Source organism: Mauremys mutica, chromosome 3 (genome assembly GCF_020497125.1).
Source record: "Mauremys mutica isolate MM-2020 ecotype Southern chromosome 3, ASM2049712v1, whole genome shotgun sequence".
Taxonomy (NCBI): Eukaryota; Metazoa; Chordata; order Testudines; family Geoemydidae; genus Mauremys; species Mauremys mutica.
The window spans coordinates 122860144-122880962 of NC_059074.1; the positions used below are offsets into that span (position 1 = coordinate 122860144).

A 20819-nucleotide genomic window follows, 5' to 3' on the forward strand; every position below is an offset into this window, starting at 1 on the left:
CCTGCAGATGACATAATGAACTAATGTCTCAATTTGCCTGTTCCTGATGAGTTGTTCAGGTAAATGATAAAGATCTAATGAATTAAAGTAAAGACTAATGGCTAACAGATGTACAGACACTATCCACTCTGTTAATTAATGCTGATATATATTTTATGTGGAAGTAGTTCAAATTACTGTATGTGGAAAGTTTACATATTGGAACTGTGTTTAGTGTGTCAGTGCACAGCTCAATGAAAGCATTTCAGATACATTATGAAAAGTGCTTTCAAATAGCTAATAAAGTACATGAACTGTGGCATTTATTCATGACCTACAAGTCCTAATTAACTTTTCTCCATTATGAAATTTCTCTTCTACTCAAAGACTAAATAAGTGAAGGCAGTATTTTAACCATCACACGCAAAAAGATAAGATTATATCTAATTTTCCAAGGTATATTAAAAAAATTACAAATACATAAAATTAGTATTGCTGATAAAATGTTCTTCAGTCTGTAGAGACTCATTTAACAAAGTAACTTCAGAAAAATTTAATATGGATAAACCATAGCATATTTAAAAATTTTGATAGTTTACTGAATTGCCGTTTAATACTAAGTTTCTTCAAGCTGCAAGTGAGAAAATTATTTTTTCTATTGCTTCTCAAAACCAGATGATGTCTCCAAATACAGAAATTGTTTCTTTTTATGTTCAAATGAGTTCCGACCTAAACTAATAGAACTCAGTCATGAATCGTAAATAGCGATTGAAATGATCATTGTTTTGCTGATAGTTCAGTCAAAACCCAATTGTCTCTTTCATGTAAATACTATGCATCCTTGACGAAGAGTATTTTTCATAGCAAGGAAATCTTTGTTTGAATAAATTAACTGGGAATGTCCTTTGGGTACTGACCCGTGTTTAACATTTTCTAGTAGCAAAGTGAAACACTGCAGATGATCCCTTAGCCAAATGGTTCTGTACTTTGTCCATATAGCTATGAATAATGTCCACATTATTAGAGACAAACTTCATATTTTCTCCCTAATTTAGGAAATGAGAGCATACTGGTAGCCAAAAAAGAAGGTCCCTGCCTAAAAAAATCCCTTTGATCTAAATCAAAAGTGCTTGTCCTTATGCCTATGCAGTAGTCAGAGTTTATAGAATCGGTAATGGAGCCCAATACAAATCTGATGCAAACTGTGATTTAATCATCAGAATATATGTCCTTGGTTTAAGAAACTTCATGAAGAATATCTGCAACTGCATTTAGTGAAATAGATTATCACCTCTAGCAACCAAAACCAGCACACAAAACAGGATTATTTTATCATGAATAAAATATACTTCTTTTACAAAGGGCTCTTGTACCGTTAGCTCTGCTTGTTTGGTGTTTTTGATGTCTGTCTATGTCCTTGTATGTTTGCAACTCAACTATTCAGTTCTCGCCATAAAGGGAGATGTATCTGCACAGTACTATTCATGAGTGTCTTGCAAAGAAAACAAAAATGTTTTGCTGTTTTTTAATAGTGTCCTTGCTTCATTTTGCAAGTCAGTTTTGGAATAAAGACCAACTATTTAAGCAACTTTCCAGTAGTTTTCATTAAGGAAAATATTATTATATATTATACTTTAATTTCCACACTGACATTTGTCGGTGTTGGTTAGAGCTGATTTATTGCAAACGTCCATATACTGTAGATGAGTTTAAACAATATTCTGTGCTTGAATGCAGGTTGTGTTTCTGTAATGGGACTGTAGGAAATAAAAGATCTAAAACAGTGCACGTTTTGGACTTTTAGCAATCTGCTTCAGTGTCACATTATAAAAGGTTGATAATCCTTGCTTGATATCTGGTAAGAATTGGGTTAAGTTCCTGATTTATGTAGGCAGGAACTCCTGCAGCCAATTGCCAGGATTTAGGAGGGAACAACTGCTTGAGGTTTGGGCTGCCTGCAGTCAAGTAATTAGTCTAACTGAATAGCAGAAGTTCTAGTAAGAGATTACTAATTAACTTAATTGACATCCTAAGCCAGTTTAACAGAGGGGAGGAGGAATATAAACCAACAGCAGGGGAAGAGCTGATGGTAAAAAATAACAAAGCGTAATGAGTTCCCTATATGGTTTGTGTGTTTTAAATCTACTTCTGTGAGAAAAACCTAGGATTGAATTTATGGCTGTCTGGCCTTCTGTCTCTCTGCCTAAGAAACAATTGTCATTTTCAAAATTTTGATGTGATGTTGTCTAAAGCCTCCATGTATTCTATTTAAACTTGGGTTAAACCATTCCTTGCTTTGAAACTTGAATTAATTGTGAGTTCCCTTTCCTCTGCAAATGATCATAATTATGGTTAGTACAGGAGACTGAGCTGAAATCTGGAGAAAGGGGGGAGGGATAGCTCAGTGGTTAGAGCATTGGCCTGCTAAACCCAAGGTTGTGAGTTCAATCCTTGAGGAGGCCACTTAGGGATCTGGGGCAAAAATTGGTCCTGCTAGTGAAGGCAGGGGGCTGGACTCAATGACCTTTCAAGGTCCCTTCCAGTTCTAGGAGATTGGTATATCTCCACTTATTAAGGGCACTAGGGCATTAGGGCAGTAGCCTAGGACTTGGGATCTTGTCTCTGTTCCACTACAGAATTACTGTGTGAGCCTGTTGGGCGAGGAATTTGGCCTTTCTGTGCCTTAGTTCCTCATTTGTAAAGTGAAGCTAATAGCACTTCCATACTTCATAGGTATGTTGTAAGGATAAATACATTAAAATTGTGAGGTGCTCAAATACTATGATAATGAGGGGGGCATATAAGTATCTAAAATAGCTAGATATTGCACAACATTGAACAAGTCTTGTATCTGCTCTCTGGCTCAATTTCTCAATATTTAAGACAGGAATAATAGTTAACTACTTTTGTAAAGTGCTTTGAGACTTTTAGATGGAAGTATTATTATTGACTGGTTCACTTGTAGACTCTCTACTGCACTGCTTATTTAGGAATCTTTGCTGATTTGGACACTAATTGTAAACAGTCACATTCTGAATGCACCTCACTCAACTAAGAGCTTCTTTCCTGTAATGACCATCAGGTTCATAAAATATACTGTAATTATTATACTATATTTATAATAAACTGATTAAGCCAATTGAACTAGGAATTAAATCAGAATAAGCAGAACTGGGGGGAAGGGAAAGCAACAGACTATCGTAGCTTCAGGTAACTGTTTAACTATGAAGTATGAAGTATTCTTTCATTTGCAATGCATCTGTTCTTCTGCGCTACCACAACTCACACTAATACTTTATTTTGAAGTAAAACTTGATCATGAACTTGAACAGCTAAAATGAAAGTCCTTTTTCCGAAGAACGTAGTGTAACAGCATTGAAAGCCAGCATTTTAGCTTTGGTTAACAAGCTATTTTAGCCACAAGGATCATCAAAGCTGTGAAGAACAGCTGAAGCTTTAACAATGATAAAATTAACTTCCCCATTACATGTTTCTCTTTTTAGTAGCCAGTCATCAAGGATGTTAATCTCCATCTATATTAGGGAAGGATTTAACTTCCTGTCAATTCCAGTTTTCTTTCCACCCACTCAACCATCATGGGTGTCTATGAGAGAATAATCCCCCAGAAGGCTAACCTGTGTTTTTTAGTCAAAACAATCACTTTCCCAGATTTCAGCAACCTATTATGGATTAGAAAATTTAATCTGGATAAATGTAAAGTAATGCACATTGGAAAAAATAACCCCAACTATACATACAATATGATGGGGGCTAATTTAGCTAAAAGGAGTCAGGAAAAAGATCTTGGAGTCATTGTGGATAGTTCTCTGAAGATGTCCACGCAGTGTGCAGAGGCGGTCAAAAAAGGAAACAGGATGTTAGGAATCATGAAAAAGGGGATAGAGAATAAGACCGAGAATATATTATTGCCCTTATATAAATCGATGGTACGCCCACATCATGAATACTGTGTACAGATGTGGTCTCCTCATCTCAAAAAAGCACTAGAAAAGGTTCAGAAAAGGGCAACTAAAATGATTAGGGGTTTGGAGAGGGTCCCATATGAGGAAAGATTAAAGAGGCTAGGACTTTTCAGCTTGGAAAAGAGGAGACTAAGGGGGGATATGATAGAGGTATATAAAATCATGAGTGATGTGGAGAAATTGGATAAGGAAAAGTTATTTACTTATTCCCATAATACAAGAACTAGGAGTCACCAAATGAAATTAATAGGCAGCAGGTTTAAAACAAATAAAAGGAAGGTCTTCTTCACGCAGCGCACAATCAACTTGTGGAACTCCTTACCTGAGGAGGTTGTGAAGGCTAGGACTATAACAGCGTTTAAAAGGGAACTGGATAAATTCATGGTGGTTAAGTCCATAAATGGCTATTAGCCAGGATGGGTAAGGAATGGTGTCTCTAGCCTCCATTGTCAGAGGATGAAGATGGATGCCTGGAGAGAGATCACTTGATCATTGCCTGTTAGGTTCACTCCCTCTGGGGCACCTGGCATTGGCCACTGTCGGTAGACAGGATACTGGGCTAGATGGACCTTTGGTCTGACCCGGTACGGCCGTTCTTATGTTCTTATGTAAAACATTTAATCAAGAATCTGCTTAATCCTATAACAGTGTGCAAAGTTTGCCTGAAATTGTACCATTGAGGGTGGAGTTTGCCCCTTCTTATGGAAGAGTTTGGGTGTTCAGCTTCCTAATCTCACCAGTCCCTCTAGCTCTGGGGGCATCCTCAGGAGGTTTCTACACTGTCACCACCCCCATGCTATGGGGCCTTGCACTCTGTTCTCAGCACAGGTCTTGCAACAGTCGCTGCACCAGTGGGAGTTGAGAGGTCCATGGCACAGGGAAGAAGCTGCATTATTTACTGCAGACTTGGTCTTCAGTAACTTGGAAGCATGCTGTGAAGACTGGCTGGCCCCCAATCCTTCACCTTCCTTAACTGTAGATACAGATGCCCAGGAAGCCCCCACATGTGATTTAGGCGAAGAGGGGAAACTTGTCAGAGAGGAGACAGTACTCCCATCTGTATATTCCATCCTGAGTCAGATCCATAGATGAAGGCATCCTTCAGGAAGCAGAAGTAGGGGAAAGTACAGATTCCTCTGCTGTTCTGAAACTGTGGTCCATGAAAAACTGGCTAATAGTTTGTGGAGAGTGGGCAGGTCACATGATTTTGGCTCCTCCAACTTGCAAAGAGGAAGCTGAACATATGTCGAAACAGCTGGCAACAAAGAGGAGGATATAGCCCCGCTGCCTCAATAGAGGGCATAACTACATAGGAGAGGAAGGGACGGAAGGCTCAAATGTGAATGGGGATTCCAGCAAAAGAGGGGTCAAGAGTTGCTAATGGGACTGGAGCTGCATGTAGAAGAGGAATGTCCAGGAAAGCAAGACAAAACAGAGGCGTACAGCATGTCTAAAGGAGGGCTATAAGACTAGGCAACATATTTTTCTTGTCCCCCAAACAAGAACCAGATGCAGAAGAAGAGTATGACTAGGGAGAAGCAGGAAAAGAGGAATAGAACGGATGGGAAGGGAAATAGCATGATTAACTTTTTCTAAAAGGACAAAGCGCTTATCATACTATAGATAGCTAAAAACACAACAATACTTCCCCAGTGTTACTTCAACAAATGAAGCAATTGCTGTAGTTGCTACTGGGAAGCTGCACAGTCATGGCTGATAGGGAAGACACAAGCCATTTGCTCTACTGAGATGTGATCCATACTGTGAAAAAGATTGAAACCCCTCCATTATGTCATAAACAGTTTCTTTCTCTCCAGCAAAGAACCTTGATGATCTGCAGAAGTTGACACTGGAAGAGCAAAGATGTTTGTAGGAGAAGCAAACAAATGGATGTTCAAGGCATCACTGGCAAAGCAAGGGGTGAGGCAATAAGTGACAAAAATAGATGAGTGGTGAGGGGCAAAGTTATGAAGCATCTTGAAAGTGGGGACAAAAAAATTGAGTTTGATGCAGTGGAAAATGGGGAGCCAGTGGAGGGATTCAAAGAGCATTTGACCATTACATCAGGTCAGGAAGGTGATCTTAGCAGCTCCATTTTGAATAGATTGAAGTAGGGGCAATTTGTATCAAGGAGGCCAGAGAGGAGGTTGCAGTACATGATAATTAGGACAATGCTTTGGTAATTGCTATTCTTTTATTAATAAACAAAAGTCCCTCCTATGTTGAAAAGTTTTGTGGTTTTAGGGGTATTAGTGTGGAAAATAAAATCTGGCACATCTAGTTTATTCACTTTTATCCACATAGGATTCATGCATCCTCAGTAGACTTTGTTGCTGTATTAAAATAATACTTATTCTATCAGAATGTAGAAAATCTATTCTTTTACATGTTTGGAAGCAATATACATCATTTATTATCCAAGCCATTTAACAGTTCATGAAATAAGTAGCTGCTACTGTAATCACTGCTTTGCCAGCTCCATTAACCTGCAAAAAAGCCAATTTCCAGCTAAGGTGTGAATCCATTCTAAAAATCAATGTGATGTCCGATATTAATTAGCCTTTGTAATGTTCTGGAATAAGATACGGTGCATTTTTTGTTCTTGGGTACATGTATATCTCCTATGGAAGAAGACTATAGAATGATTTCCAAAAGACTTTTTTTTTGTTTGACTTCAAGTATTCCTAACCAATTCATCCTCACCCACCCATTTTGCTAAGTGATTTGTGAGTGAACATGTGCTTTCAAGGAATTAGTGTGCCAGTACAGTTTTTCCCAGTACCATTTTAAACCATCTGTAATCAACATTCCTCCGTTCATTGGTTTGTTTGGTTTTGTTCGTTTGTATTACCATAACACCTAGGAACCCAGTCGTGGGCCAGGACTTAGTTATGCTAGGTACTGTACAAATGGAACAAAAAGATGATCCCTGTCCCCAAAAGCTGACAAACGTTGGTCAAATATTATTTCTTATTGTGGACTATTATTCACCCATTTAATTTACAAATATGAACTCTGAGTTACATTTTTAAAGGAGATTCATTTGCCTCAAGAGTTAGCGTAGAGAAATTAGATGCCCAGACTAATATTAACTAGTTTACTGCAATTGTATTTATGTTGTAACAAGCAGTACAAGCTTCTACTCTCAGACCTGCTTAGTGGATATTGTCTATAATATTCTGCTCTCTTATCATGTGCAGAATCCCAAATGATGTTAATGGGAGACTGTGGAGGAAGAAAAGGATATTAGTGTAGAACTCTGCCATGTGAATCCTAACAGAGAATTTTGCTCTTATATTTTTGAGTTTCATTATTATCCTAGTGGTATCAGTCCAACACAAATTTATTATTAATAGCCAGGCTTAGCTAACTTGGAAACATGATATAAATTTGGATGGTTTCCCAGCAGCAAATGTTGAGTGTAAAATGTAAACTTGCACAGATTAATAGAGCCTAAGTACAGTATTTTATTTACAGCTGTGTCAGAGCTTCTGTTTAATGCAAAGGAAAGAACAGGTTAGAGTAAGCTCTTCTTATTCAGGCAAACGTAAGGAGTTCAGGATCCAGGCCTCTTCTTTTTCAAATGAAAGAGGTGTGATCTAGCCAAATCAGCATTGATCTTCTTTTGTTCTTCTGAAAAGGGAAGTGAAGCCAGTTGGTTTGTATGAGGCAAGTTATATTTGCAAATGCTAATCATATGACACTTTCTTTCCTTCCACATATGCAATTTCTCCCACAGGGAATATAAATGACAACCCCCTAATAACACATCATCCAAGACTATTATTTCTGAAATATTAGTGGCATCTTTCCAACTGGCCATAAGGTTATAGACACATTTTTTAATCATTACATTGCCCATTGCAGGAAACTGCAGTCACACCATTTAATGTGTGCTCATGATAAATTTCACTGTCTTGTATAATAAAATGGAAGCTAATGAAGCATAACACAATTGTGGTGAATTAAAGAGAGATAGAACAGGACAGCAGAATAGCTACTTATTGACTTTACCAAAACATGTCTTAAAATGCATTTACTTTTAAACCATTTCATATTCAAGTATTAAAAAGCAAAAAAATTAAGATTATTGATTGCCCAGTAATGAAGATTGTACCAGCGCAATAGCTATTAATTAATTGACATTCTCAGTGCTTAAGGGCTTTGCATTTAACAGATTCTGCTCTACCATATTACTGTGTTCTGTCAAGTATATTTTTCATTAACATGTAAAAATGTCATTTTGCTTTCTTTCTGACCATGATTTTGAGGAAGTAAGCTAGTTATTGTGTTACTGTATCTTAGAATCTCTAAACAAATATACTATTTACAGGTAAATTATCAAGTTGTTTTCTATAGGCAATTAATTAAAATTAGAGATAAAGATATAAAATAATATGTGCTCTTTTACATATAAATATTATTATTTATATGAAGTTGTTGCTTCTGAATTAAACAAGCCACAAGTTACTAGCATCAAAACTGTTATTAGAAAAATTAGGATATTTTTGTTTTCAGGTAGAAAAGAGATATGCTTTAATTGCATGAAAGTTTCCGAAATAATTAATAATAGTGTTTGATAAGAATGAAGAATAGAGACAAACTCAATTATTCTACAGTAAATTAGAGTGTATTGTGGTTTCTATTCAAAGTTTTAAAAGGTTGTTTTTTCCTATATTGTAATCCCCAAGCTGTCATCTCACATGCTAAGATCCTACTCTTTATGGCATAGCTACAAACTGTGACAGTATTTGCCGCTACTGATGTGTCATTTGTCAACATTGACACCATTGTAAACAGAGATGATCACAATGAAAGTCTCAAGGGAAGAAAATAGTAGGAAGAAATAAGAGAGCACTTTTGTAGTGAATGGAAGATCTTTGAAAAAAAAATGGACTAGAGGCCCAAAGAAATCAGAACTCTTAAAAAAGAATTCTTTTGGGCTAAGTGGCTAGACATTTCCAAGTTGGTTGTCACAAAACGGTGATTATTGGATTTATGAACTAATGTATGAGTAAAGATTTTTAAATTTTAATGTAGAAATCAGTGAGTTGCCATAAAATTTCCAGGAGATTGTTTTGGAAATATTTTATTAGTCATAAAATAATCTAAAAGTGCTGATAGAAAAGTCATTAGTGAAAGATAATTAGAGATGACTTAAAAAACTAGTGAAAACACTAAGGAAACCAAAAAACATGAAAGAAGTGAAGAAAGCAGCAAGAGTGCCGCCAAATGGGGGAAACAAGATAAAAACACTTCTGTCTGAAAATATTTCATAGTTTATGAAAAATGCCACCACTCCAAAATCATGAAAGTCCATCCAACAGGAAATCGTAAGACCTGAAAAGTACCTGGAAAAGGAGATTATGGTAATAGAAAAGTTAACATATGGCAAAATCTGACTTTAACAAAATACAGATCAGCTTTCAATGAGTTTATGAATACTAAAAAAATAAACCTGGAGAAAAGCATTTCTAGACATTCTAAATTTTTTGCAGCTCTGGCAGTTTTAGAGGGATATTCAAGGTTTGCTACAGATCTGTTTCCAATGAATCAGAGGTTTAATAAAAATTTAGACAATTTTGCAGGTATTAGCACTTGGATATATTTTAGGAAAGCTTACGTATGTTTGTAACAAGGAAAAAGCTTAGAGAAAGTGTTCATTTGAAGACAAAGGAGCAATTGAGACCTAATAGAAGCAGGCATTGAAATCAGGGCCGGCTCCAGGCACCAGCTCAGCAATCAGGTGCTTGGGACGGCCAAGGGGAAGTCGTGCTCTTTGGCAGCAATTCGGCGGCGGGTCCCTCGGTCCCTCTCGGAGGGAAGGACCTGCCGCCGAATTGGCGCCAAAGAAGAAATCGGTGCGGTGGAGCTGCCGCCGAACGCGATTGCAGCTTTTTTTTTTTTCCTTGCCGCTTGGGGCGGAAAAAACCCTGGAGCCAGCCCTGATTGAAATAATTGGAATTGCACCCATTTATACAAGGGCTCAGTTTGATCTAAATAATCTAAATTCTGACAAAGGGTTTATCTATTCCCACCTGTAGACTCAACTTTTCTAACCTTTTTTCCGATCACCCTAAAACAAAAGTACTTGGATCAGAAACTTAATTCCTGTTCCTTTCCTGCTACATGATAGGTCATCACCATTATGATGTTACTGTATTACATTTCCTGATCATGCTTTGACTATATCTGGGTTCTTAAAAATATTAAATGTGATAAAGTCTGGTCAGATCCTAAGTAGTATATAAACAAACTCCTGTTAAAATTAGAGATAGATTCAAGGCACAAATTTTAGATCTAGATCCAAATTTCAAACACCCCAAAGTTCAGCGTTGTTCCAGTCCTATGTTTTGGATTGATTCGTTATAGAGAGGTCCAGCTGTGAAATTCAGATACAGATCTGAATTTTGAAATGCTCTTTTCCTCAAAATGGGGTGTTCAGATCCAGGGATTTGGCTTGAGCCATTTTTAATCCAAAATTTCATTCTCTAATACATGTGATGTGTAAGGAATTCAGTCTCGTAGTCAGTCCCTAGTTTGAGACCTAGTTAACTCTGTTTTCAATTACTTTTTAATTGATAGAGCACAATCCTGCAAAGTGATGATGTAGCGGGGTGGCTACCCGCTCCTGCCCTTTGGGGCTTTAAAACAGCCCTGGGAAGGGGCTTTTGGCTGGGCTGATTGGGGAAGTGGCTGCAGCTGGGGGCCACGCCCCAAACTGAGCCCAGGGCCTTATAAAAGGCCAGGGAAGCCAAAAGCACAGACAGTCTCTCTCTGCCTTCAGAGGGAGATGGGCCTGGCTGCTTAGGAGCTGAGATAAGTACCTAAGGTGAAGCAGGGCTGGGGAAAGGCTGAGGAGCTGAGGAGCTCTAGCCAGGAAAGCCCCAGGCTGCAGCCTAGCACAAGGCCAACGGGTACTAGGGGTTGCAGAGGGCAGCCCAGGGGTAGGCCAAAGCAGCAGGTCCAAACCCAACCCTGCCAATTATGAATAGGCTGATACTGCAGTCTGCCCCAGAGTGTGGGGCTAGACAATGACTGACAGTAGCCACATACTGAGGCAAGGTAGGGATAGAGGGCGGGGGTTTCCTGAGACAAAAGGGGAAGCCCAGAGCAAAAAGGGGTTACTGCCAGGGGGCAGCACCCCAGAGAAAAGGGGCACCGGGTCCAGGGAGGGACACGGGGGCCTGAGAACAGGTGGATCACCAGCCTGCAGAGGGCGCTCCGGTGCTGAACAAAGCTAATTCCCAGAGTAACCAGCAGGAGGCGCCGCAGGAGTGAGTCCGACCCGTTACACATGGTGGAGAATGTGGGCACTAGCGGGCTGCCCCTGATACAAGGGGCCCGGGCAAGGACTGTGGAACTAAGGCCTGGACATTAAGAAGGTGGAGAAACTGAGGCAGTGGTGATGGATCCCTGTTACACCGGGGGCTTCTTTGCGGAGACTCCAGGCATTGTCCATGGGTGGGGTTTGGAGTCAGCACCCCATTGGAAGGGGACTGATGACCCACAGGGACTGCAGGAGGCGCAATGGGCCCTCCAGGGACAGATGGCCCAGCTGGTGGAGGAACAGCGGGCTTTGCAGAAGCTCCTGCGGCAGGTGTTCAGGAGGAACCGCCAAGGGCCAAGGGAGGAGCCCGGCTCTAGGGCCAGGAGGCCTAGGGCAGAACTAAGGACTTGTTTCATCTGTGCCGGGAGCGGGCACATAAAACGGGACTGTCCCTATGGGGCTGGGAGCAGGGTGCCTCCCCCCGGATTGGGACAGCACCCAGTCCCTCGGACAGCGCGCTGGGTAAGGGAACCCTGGCGGCTGTGGGCGTGTTGGGCCTGTGGGAGGCGGGGCCACCTTTGGTGGGACTGCCTGGTCCCAAGGAACATGACCCAGGGCAACCCAGGACGGGTTGGACCAGGGAGGGACAATGGGAAGAAGCAGGAGACCTGGGCAACACCGAGGCGGGGAGCCTGTTGGCATTGCCGGGAGCTGGGCCACCTGAGGAAAGACTGCCCCCTAGTGGGGAGGGCAACGCAGCTGGAGGCAGCCGAGAGAGTGGCTGACCGGCCAGTGGGCCACCCAGGGGAGGTGGTGAAGACCGCGACTGGGATGGTGGGGACCCTGCGAGAGGGTCAGACCCAGACCATCGCCAGGGAGGTCATTGAGAAGGAGACCCAAATGGACTGGGCCCAGCAGGAGGCCGGGACCCAGGTGGGGGTGGACAAGGTGACTGTAGGAACCCAGACCCTGAGTGTGAAGGGTCAGGAAGACTGCCTGGGGGACCAGGATCTGCAGGCGAGGCTAGAGGCTGCGGAGTGGGCTCAGCAGACGGCACAGGCAGAGCTCCAGAAAGCCCGCCAGGAGAGGGAAGCCCTGGCCGTCCAATTAAAGGACAGTGAGGAGAAGCAGGCGCGGCTGGCAGGACACCTCCGGGTCGCACAGGCCAGAAGGCCCCATGATCCCCTGGGGTGGGGGTTTTAAGGGGGGAGGTGTGTAGCGGGGTGGCTACCCGCTCCTGCCCTTTGGGGCTTTAAAACAGCCCTGGGAAGGGGCTTTTGGCTGGGCTGATTGGGGAAGTGGCTGCAGCTGGGGGCCATGCCCCAAACTGAGCCCAGGGCCTTATAAAAGGCCAGGGAAGCCAGAAGCACAGACAGTCTCTCTCTGCCTTCAGAGGGAGATGGGCCTGGCTGCTTAGGAGCTGAGATAAGTACCTAGGGTGAAGAAGGGCTGGGGAAAGGCTGAGGAGCTCTAGCCAGGAAAGCCCCAGGCTGCGGCCTAGCACAAGGCCAACGGGTACTAGGGGTTGCAGAGGGCAGCCCAGGGGTAGGCCAAAGCAGCAGGTCCAAACCCAACCCTGCCAATGATGAATAGGCTGATACTGCAGTCTGCCCCAGGGTGTGGGGCTAGACAATGACTGACAGTAGCCACATACTGAGGCAAGGTAGGGATAGAGGGCGGGGGTTCCCTGAGACAAAAGGGGAAGCCCAGAGCGAAAAGGGGTTACTGCCAGGGGGCAGCACCCCGGAGAAAAGGGGCACCGGGTCCAGGGAGGGACATGGGGGCCTGAGAACAGGTGGATCACCAGCCTGCAGAGGGCGCTCCGGTGCTGAACAAAGCTAATTCCCAGAGTAACCAGCAGGAGGCGCCGCAGGGGTGAGTCCGACCCGTTACAGATGAGCATGAACCAACAAAACACTTAAACCCAGGCTAGTACTTAACTAGCTGAGTAATCACACTGACTTCCATGGGAATTAAGCCCCCTGTGATTAATTCTAACAGGAATAAAACTTTCTAAAATATGTTTTCTACAAAAGGTTCAGTAATAACTTGTATGCTAAGATTTTTAAAATATATATATTGATATAGGATTTTAGCATACATGAGAAGGAAATGCAGTTTAAAAAGAAGCAAAGGAAAATTAATACAGAAATTGCGATAGGATAGGTATCATCCAAGCAATTACATCATTTCATTCTGACCGGGGAAATGCAAGCTATAGCTTGTGGCCCATAATTTGTATCTATGTGGCTTTTGTATTAACCACCATCACATTGTTTAATTTTCCCTGGTGTTACATTTTTTACATTCTAAATAGCTTTGTACATATAGAAAACAACCTGTTTCTTTGAATCAGTACAAGCCATTGGTAAATCATTTGTATGATAATGTCCTAAAAATGTTGTGTGGTTTTTATATCTTTAAGCAAATAAAGCCTTTCCTTTAATAGGATATCTAGGGCAAGAATTTCAAAAGTAACCATGATTTTGAATGCTTCAGTTTTAGGGAGCCCAACAGGAAACATCTTACAGTGGCTGATTTTCAGGAAGTACTAAACAGCCAGCCTCTGAAAATTGGGCCCCTTAAGGGGCCTGTGGTTATGTACCCACAAACTGAGATTTTGAAAGGGGTAATTTCTTCCTTCAGACATAGGTGCACAATTCTTGTTTGCTTTAATGAGAGTTGTGTGGACATATTTGAGGTCAAAGTTTGGCTCTAACTTTAAATGATAGACTAGTCTATTTTCTCTTTTTTTCTTTTCAGAAGTATATTAGAAGTTTACAAGTGTCTATAGAAATTAATTCACGTATGCATCACCATCTGCATATCAATTTCTGTATTTATAACCTTTGTTTATTTTCATTACAAAATTGCATTCATTCATTACAAAAGATTTAATTCCTGTTGGCTTGAATTTTAGTAATATTCTGTGATTTCACTATATGTTCTTCAGATTTAGAAGTTGGGAGTATTGACTCCTGCATAATAAAGGAGGCTTGTCTTGCAAACGCTTACTCCTGTGAAGTATTCCATCTTAACTCATTGGAACCAACCATGTGGGTATATGTTTGTAGGATCAAGCTCGAGCCCTGGTCTCCACTACTTATGTTGGTATAACTACATCACTCAGGGTTATGGCAAATCCACACCCCTGAGTAACGCAGTTACACCGACCTTACTCTCAGTGTAGACGGCGCTGTGTTGACAGAAGGGCTTCTCCTGTTAACATAGCCACCACCTCTCAGGGAGGTGAAATGCCTATACTGAACGGAGAAGCTTTCCTGTTGGCATAGGTAGTGTCTTCACTAAGCGCTACAGTGACACTGTAAACATAGACAAGCCCCTAGTCTAGATTGCCCATAACTTGTGGAAAATCAGGTTTATTTAATGGAATTGCTTCCCATAAGTAGTACATTTTCTAATGCCACAAAGTGCTTTAAAATGTTTGTTTCATAATTTGGTACTGGATCTAAAATCCTTTAAAATATTTTATTTGCCTTTCAATTTCAGATATAAGTTAGGTTAAAACTCTGTTAGAGAGATGCACAAGTCTATTTGCCAATTGCCTGTGAATCTCTCGATCTTAAGAAGCACACTTGATCCCACTTTAAATCCTCCTCTGTCTTCTGTTTAGATCTGGCTCTGAAAGGATTGTTCAGATCTGCACTCTCCCTGTTCAAGCCAGTGATGCGTCTGGTATCTGGGGTTATAGTTTCTGTGTGTGTTCTTACTTTTAAGATGTGTTGTTCCAGCTGGCAAACACAGACCATGATCCTATCAACTTATGTGAATGCAAACAAATTGGGACTACCCCATCTAAAGTACATTTATGTTTTTGTTGGAAGACCAGGGTCAGACAGTTCATCCAAAGATTGTTACATAATCGATTATCCCAAACAGTGCTTTCCAAAAGATAGATATACAAACCAAAGATCATGTACCTTCACTGCAGTGCTGAGCCATCCATCAAGTCAGGTTTACTGTGACTAAGAAGCTAGATTACAAACAAAAGGAGCAGGGAATGCAATATTTTGTGGCATGCAAAGAATGTGACACATCTGATGTGTGTGATGTGTTAACTAAGCTACTACACGTTTTTGCCTGTTAGAGGAATTGCTAGCACCAGCATGAGATAAGCACAAATTAGTTGTATCATCTTTGTTTCAATTCACTGAAATTCATATCATATACATCTGAAATGTAAAAGAAAACTAACATGCAAAAATCAGTAACAGGATGTGACCCTGAATGAACAGGGATGTTAAAATGTTTCAGTGTTTAACATTAGATTTTCTAATTTAATTTAACAAATTCTATAATCTGAATCATGGACATTTAGGCTCTGATTCAGGAAAGCACCTTAATTCAGAAAAAGAATATAATCACATGCTTAAGTCCTGTCAACTTCAATGGGACGTAAGCACATATTTAAAGTTAAGTGCATACTTAAGTAGTTTCCTGAACAGGGATAAACTTAAACACATGCTTAAGTGCTTTCCTGAATCAGGGCCTTGCTGTCTAATGACATTTTGATTACCTCCGATTTGACTTGTGGACAGTAATTTGATTCATAAATTTAATTAATTTAATGGCTGTGGTCTGAACTAAGTAACTAATTGCTTATGTTTTACCTGGAATACTATTTAAAGTGCTTTTGTAAGGATTTTATGGCTACCATAATGACTATGAGACTGTCCCAGGGGATTACTGGCTCTGCTCACGTGGTTGGTCACACTTTTGATCTAGTTTTTGGGCTGAGATTGGAGGTCAGACAGTAAGAAATTTTGCCTAAATCATGGACCAATCATTACCTCATGAAATACAACTCCCTATTAGGGACTGGGTTCTGTTTTGATAGACTGTCCACAGAGGTTAATGGAATGAGAGTACTTCCAGAAGGTCCTAAGTGAAGATATGGTTTATTTGACAGATCACTCCATTGAGCTTTTGGTAGGATTCTATAATCATCTTTTTATCTTCAGCCATCAGTTGGGTGCTTTCTACAGGCCTCCTTCTCTGGCTCCGTTCCTGTATCACCTGGGTTTACAGGTGTCCTGCAACAAACAAAACAGGAGGGAAGTTAGAGAGCAGGTGGCAGAAATCTCAAGCTGAAGCTTGTGTCATAAAGACTGTTTGGATCCTAATGGAAAGGCCGTGCATGAAGCAAAGAAGAGGTTCTCTGATTCTCTCATAAGTGCTGCAAAGTCTTAGTCAGTGAACTTCTTTGTTTTTGTAGTTATTTCTTCTTAAAAATATGTTAATCATTCCTCTACCTTCAACAAACTCCAAAAGAAATTTTCTGTTTGAAGTGTTGTCCCATTCCAGTTTTCATTTGTCTTTTCATTATTATTTACGTTTTTCTTGCTTTATGAATGAATTCAGTGGTTGGTCAAATGAAAGACTATGCAATGTGGCTTGAAAGAGACAGAATATAGGCAAGTGCCATGCGACCTTTCTTTTATACAGTAGTTTTGCAGTTCCAGGCTCCACCTGAGCACAAGCTGCCAATCATGATGGATTGTGGCAAATTGTGTGATGATTTTGTAAAGTGAATAAGTGGGAACAGGAATGTTACCAGCAAATGTATTTCATTTAGAATGTAAATGGCTAGTTAGTGCATCAACTTAATGTGCACTTTTCTTTCTTTCTTTCAACTTTGTCTTTATATCAATTTCAGTCTAGAAGTCTCCTATAATCTTATTGAACCATGTCCATCCTTCATCCAGAAGATGATTTAACTTTTCATACAAACTACTGATTTCATCATATGGGTGCTGTGTGCTTGCGGAATAAATGTGGATGATCTTCATCTTGTGTCTTTTGAAAATCTTCAGGGTTAGTTGAGCATTCTTCTTAGTGACTCAATTTGTGTGTTTTATTAATCTCCAGGGCTTTGGCTGAAAGAGAGAAATGCTTAACTATTATTCTTTTCCTGGACTGACTGATTTTAGAGGGGATGCTGTGCTTTCCACTTGGCCTCTTGCTTGACATTTTTCTGAGGTTTTGCTTGTCTTTATGCCAGTGTCAACTAACTAGAGCCACTGAGTGCAGGAAGAAACCCTGGCAGTCATATTAATGAGGCTTGTAGGAGTTAATAATGCACATTGACCAAAATCTGCTGCCAAATGATCAGGAAAAGGGATAATTGTGTAGGATCTATTATAAATATGAGGGTATGCCAGCCTATGTATGTTGTCAGATCTGGATCCAATCATGCTGGACTTCAGGGCATTTTGAAACTGGGGTTTTAGTTAGGGGCCATTACATTGGATGAGGGATTGAGGAGACACAAAAGACATAGATTTATTTGTTCAGATCCCTGTTTTAGATCACATACAATGTAGGCTTCAAAAACATGTAATCTATCAAGAGAGACATTCAGAAAACAGCATCAATCAAAATAAAAGCATTTTTAAATGCTGCAAGAAACTCTATAATTATAAAAACAAAGTAAAATAAGACATTCGAAAGTGATGCTACATAATCCAAATACTGTATGAAAGTTGAGCTCTGCTTGAGCTAACCTTATGATCTACTAATTTAGAAAAAGGAATGAGACCTCATTTCTCGCATGCATTCTAAATTCAATTAAATCTAACAAACTTGCTGAGAGTGTACTTTTCATTTCCTTATACACAGAGAACCAATGTATTTAACCAGTTTAATTGTTCAGCATAAAGCAATGATGGGTACCATACTAACAAAAATTACATCAAATTCTGCTGGAGCATTTGAAAGGCATGTCTGCAGCTGATAACATCTTTGTGAAGAGAAGAATTTTGGATATTTTTTTCTTTCTTGCTTGCTAATAAAATCTTTAATTTATCCTCAAGTCAAAACAATATAGCCTGACTATGGTTTTTCCCCATAAAATATAGTGCAACTAACTAGTGTACTGGTACAATTAATAAAGATAGGGATAAAAAAACCATTAAAATGTAGAGTTGGAGTATAAGTGAGGATTTACATTCAAATGGCCAAATTCTGCACTTGGATCCAAATGTGCAAATTCCATTGAAGTCAATTTAGTAGCTATATGGCATTAAATAGATTACACAAATGTCATTCAAAAGTATTAACTGCCTTGTCATAGATCAGTATGCCTCAATTTTACTTGTGCTGGTGTTTGCACCTCCCACTAACTATAACAGGAATCCCATGCACGTATACGTGAATAGAATTTGACACCAACATCTTCAAGTTAGGAGGGACCTCTTCCTTAGTCATTTATTACAGGTCCCTTCACAAAAGCAGCTCTTTTGTATTGTAACCCTTCTGTCAAGTATGTTGGCAGCAACAAGGACCGGGTTCCTCTTAACAATACAAAACTCAAGCACCTGCCCCAAAACCTGGGAAAAACACACCAGCAGACCTGGTGCCTCTAAAAGGCAATGCTTCCTTCCCTACTTGCAAACATTGAGTCTGTGTATAACAAAAGAAAACGTTTATTAAGAGGAGAGGGAACACAGCATTAATTTGGGACAATACAGCAACAATTTTGCTTCCCTTTAGTCATGCAATAAAGATAACAACATTTTATTACTCCTTCATCCAAGGCTTAGGTGAATTTTAACACAAACCAGGCAAAGTTGATCACCTTGGCCAGGTAGGGCTGCCAGCTGATCACCAAGGCAAAGTAGATGTGTCTACGCAAATACAGTCTGCTCCTGAGGTCTTCTCCCCCAGTTCATCAACAGATGGCAGGGAAGAGCTCATGCACTCTCTTACATTGTCATTAGCCACCTCTAAGGGGCACATGCTTACCATGACCCTTCTTATCACTCACATGAAGAGTCCCATTGGTTTAAAATGTGACTCCTTGCATTTCTAAATGCATCTTAATATGAGTGAGGTATGTAGAATCAGACCAATGAGAATAAATTGTATTTACTATACATATTGCTGCAGGGAGACACATAGCATCAAACTGTGGGGGTTTTTTCTGCATCCATGGTCTGCCTATCCAAAAAGTTCATTTTCTCCTGCACATGAATACCCTTCTTCTCTCTCTGAAGCCAAACTGAATACTACACATTAGCTATTGTAAGGTGTCCCCAAAAAACATTACTCTGCTGCTAAGCCAACAAGCCCTATGTGAATGCTGGACTTCGGATCCACCTCTGTAGATCAGGCCTTGATCTCCATACTCTAAGACCTCAACTTCCTGCACAGTTTTTTAAGTTTTTCCAAGTGCCATTAGGAACATAGAATGCACATTATGACTTCAGAAAATAATGAATTTAATTAGGTTTGATAAGGACTATTGCTTTTATTTTGGTAATTAATGATTAGAGGTAGAATGCTTTGAAAATTCTGGGCAAGGTCTTCAGGGGGTATAAATTGGTGTAGCTCCAATGAAGCTGCTTTACACCAGCTGTGGATCTGGCCTTTCATTTTGTGAAGAACATTCTGAAAGTTTGTTCTTACATTTTTTCAGAGATTTTGTTAGGCGCAAAAGTGGAAAATGCACATAACTCAAGAGAACAAAACCGAGGCACAGATCAGCATACCGATTAGACCCTGCTTCTGAAGTTCTGATTCCACACCCTCCATGTTATTGTTGATTTGCCCTACAAAAACGTACTAAAATGCAACAGTTAAATAAACAGCCTTCACTTAATTTCAAGCTTTATAATTGCCAGTCAGTTAATTACACAGTTGTAACCCATATCTTATTACAAATACAAAGTACTATAGACATGCATTTTAAACAGCAAATTTTCCTAACTTGCAGCATTTCCCTTTTTTGGAAGCCATTGCAATCAATTATGATTATAGTAACAACCGCAAAACATTTATTACTTAATGTCAGTTATTTAAATGTAAATATGAAAAAAGAGAAACTGTGTAGTTGTCTATTAAGCCAATATCCCAACAAAACTATTTATAGTGTATAGATAGATAGTATTTGAGTGCTTTCTAAAGAATAAATAACCAAAATCACAATAGGCCAGTGGTCTTATGCCATCACCCTTTTTTTTTCCTTTTATAGCTCCTTCTTTCCTCTTCTTTACTGCTTTTAGTTGTGTCTGTGGGAAACTCTCAGTTCGAGAAGGGAGTTTTCTGCTTTGTTACTTGATTTGTGGTCATTGTAATGTCTTCTGGTAGTGAGTTCCAAAACTTTTGTCTTGTTTCTAAAAGAGCCCTGTCTCCTGCTTTCATGAGCTTCACCCTTGAGTTAATAGTTGAGTTCATAGTTAATGAGAAATGTAGCAGCTGAGGGAGATTGTCATCACAGACAGGAAGATGTTCTTTAAACTTCCTAAAGACAATTCCATGAAGCGCTTAGGACTGATGTGCCTTTGGCCTGGAATTCAGTGGGGATCCCATCTAGTGGGGTGGGGAACAATAGGGTGAGGCTGATAATTGCTGCGGATGTGGACTACTCTGTTCTGGGATAATAAAAGGTTTTAAAACATTGTTGTGCTCATAGCTTGGGAAAGTGAGTTGCAATAATCCAGCCTGGAAGTTTCCAAAGTGTGGATCACCATGGTGAAGTCATAGTCCAACAGGATACGGCACAGCCTTCTAGCCAGTCCCAGGTGGAAGAAAGCATTTTGCATAACTACATATTAGAGCATCCTGCA

The 20819-nt window shown here is 40.2% G+C and overlaps 1 protein-coding gene and 1 long non-coding RNA gene across 4 annotated transcripts in view; one reads left to right on the forward strand and one right to left on the reverse strand.

Moving 5' to 3' along the window:
- Positions 1 to 20819, forward strand: part of PACRG (parkin coregulated) — a 447225-nt gene that overhangs the window by 404388 nt on the left and 22018 nt on the right. The window lies entirely within an intron of this gene.
- LOC123366015 overlaps positions 7324 to 20819 on the reverse strand; it is a 101981-nt gene continuing 88485 nt past the window's right edge. For both annotated transcript variants that reach the window (XR_006577886.1, XR_006577885.1), the window contains exons 2-3: positions 16044 to 16286; positions 7324 to 7595 (exon numbers count right to left, since the gene is read on the reverse strand). This is a non-coding gene — a long non-coding RNA (uncharacterized LOC123366015). The remainder of the gene's footprint in view (positions 7596 to 16043; positions 16287 to 20819) is intronic.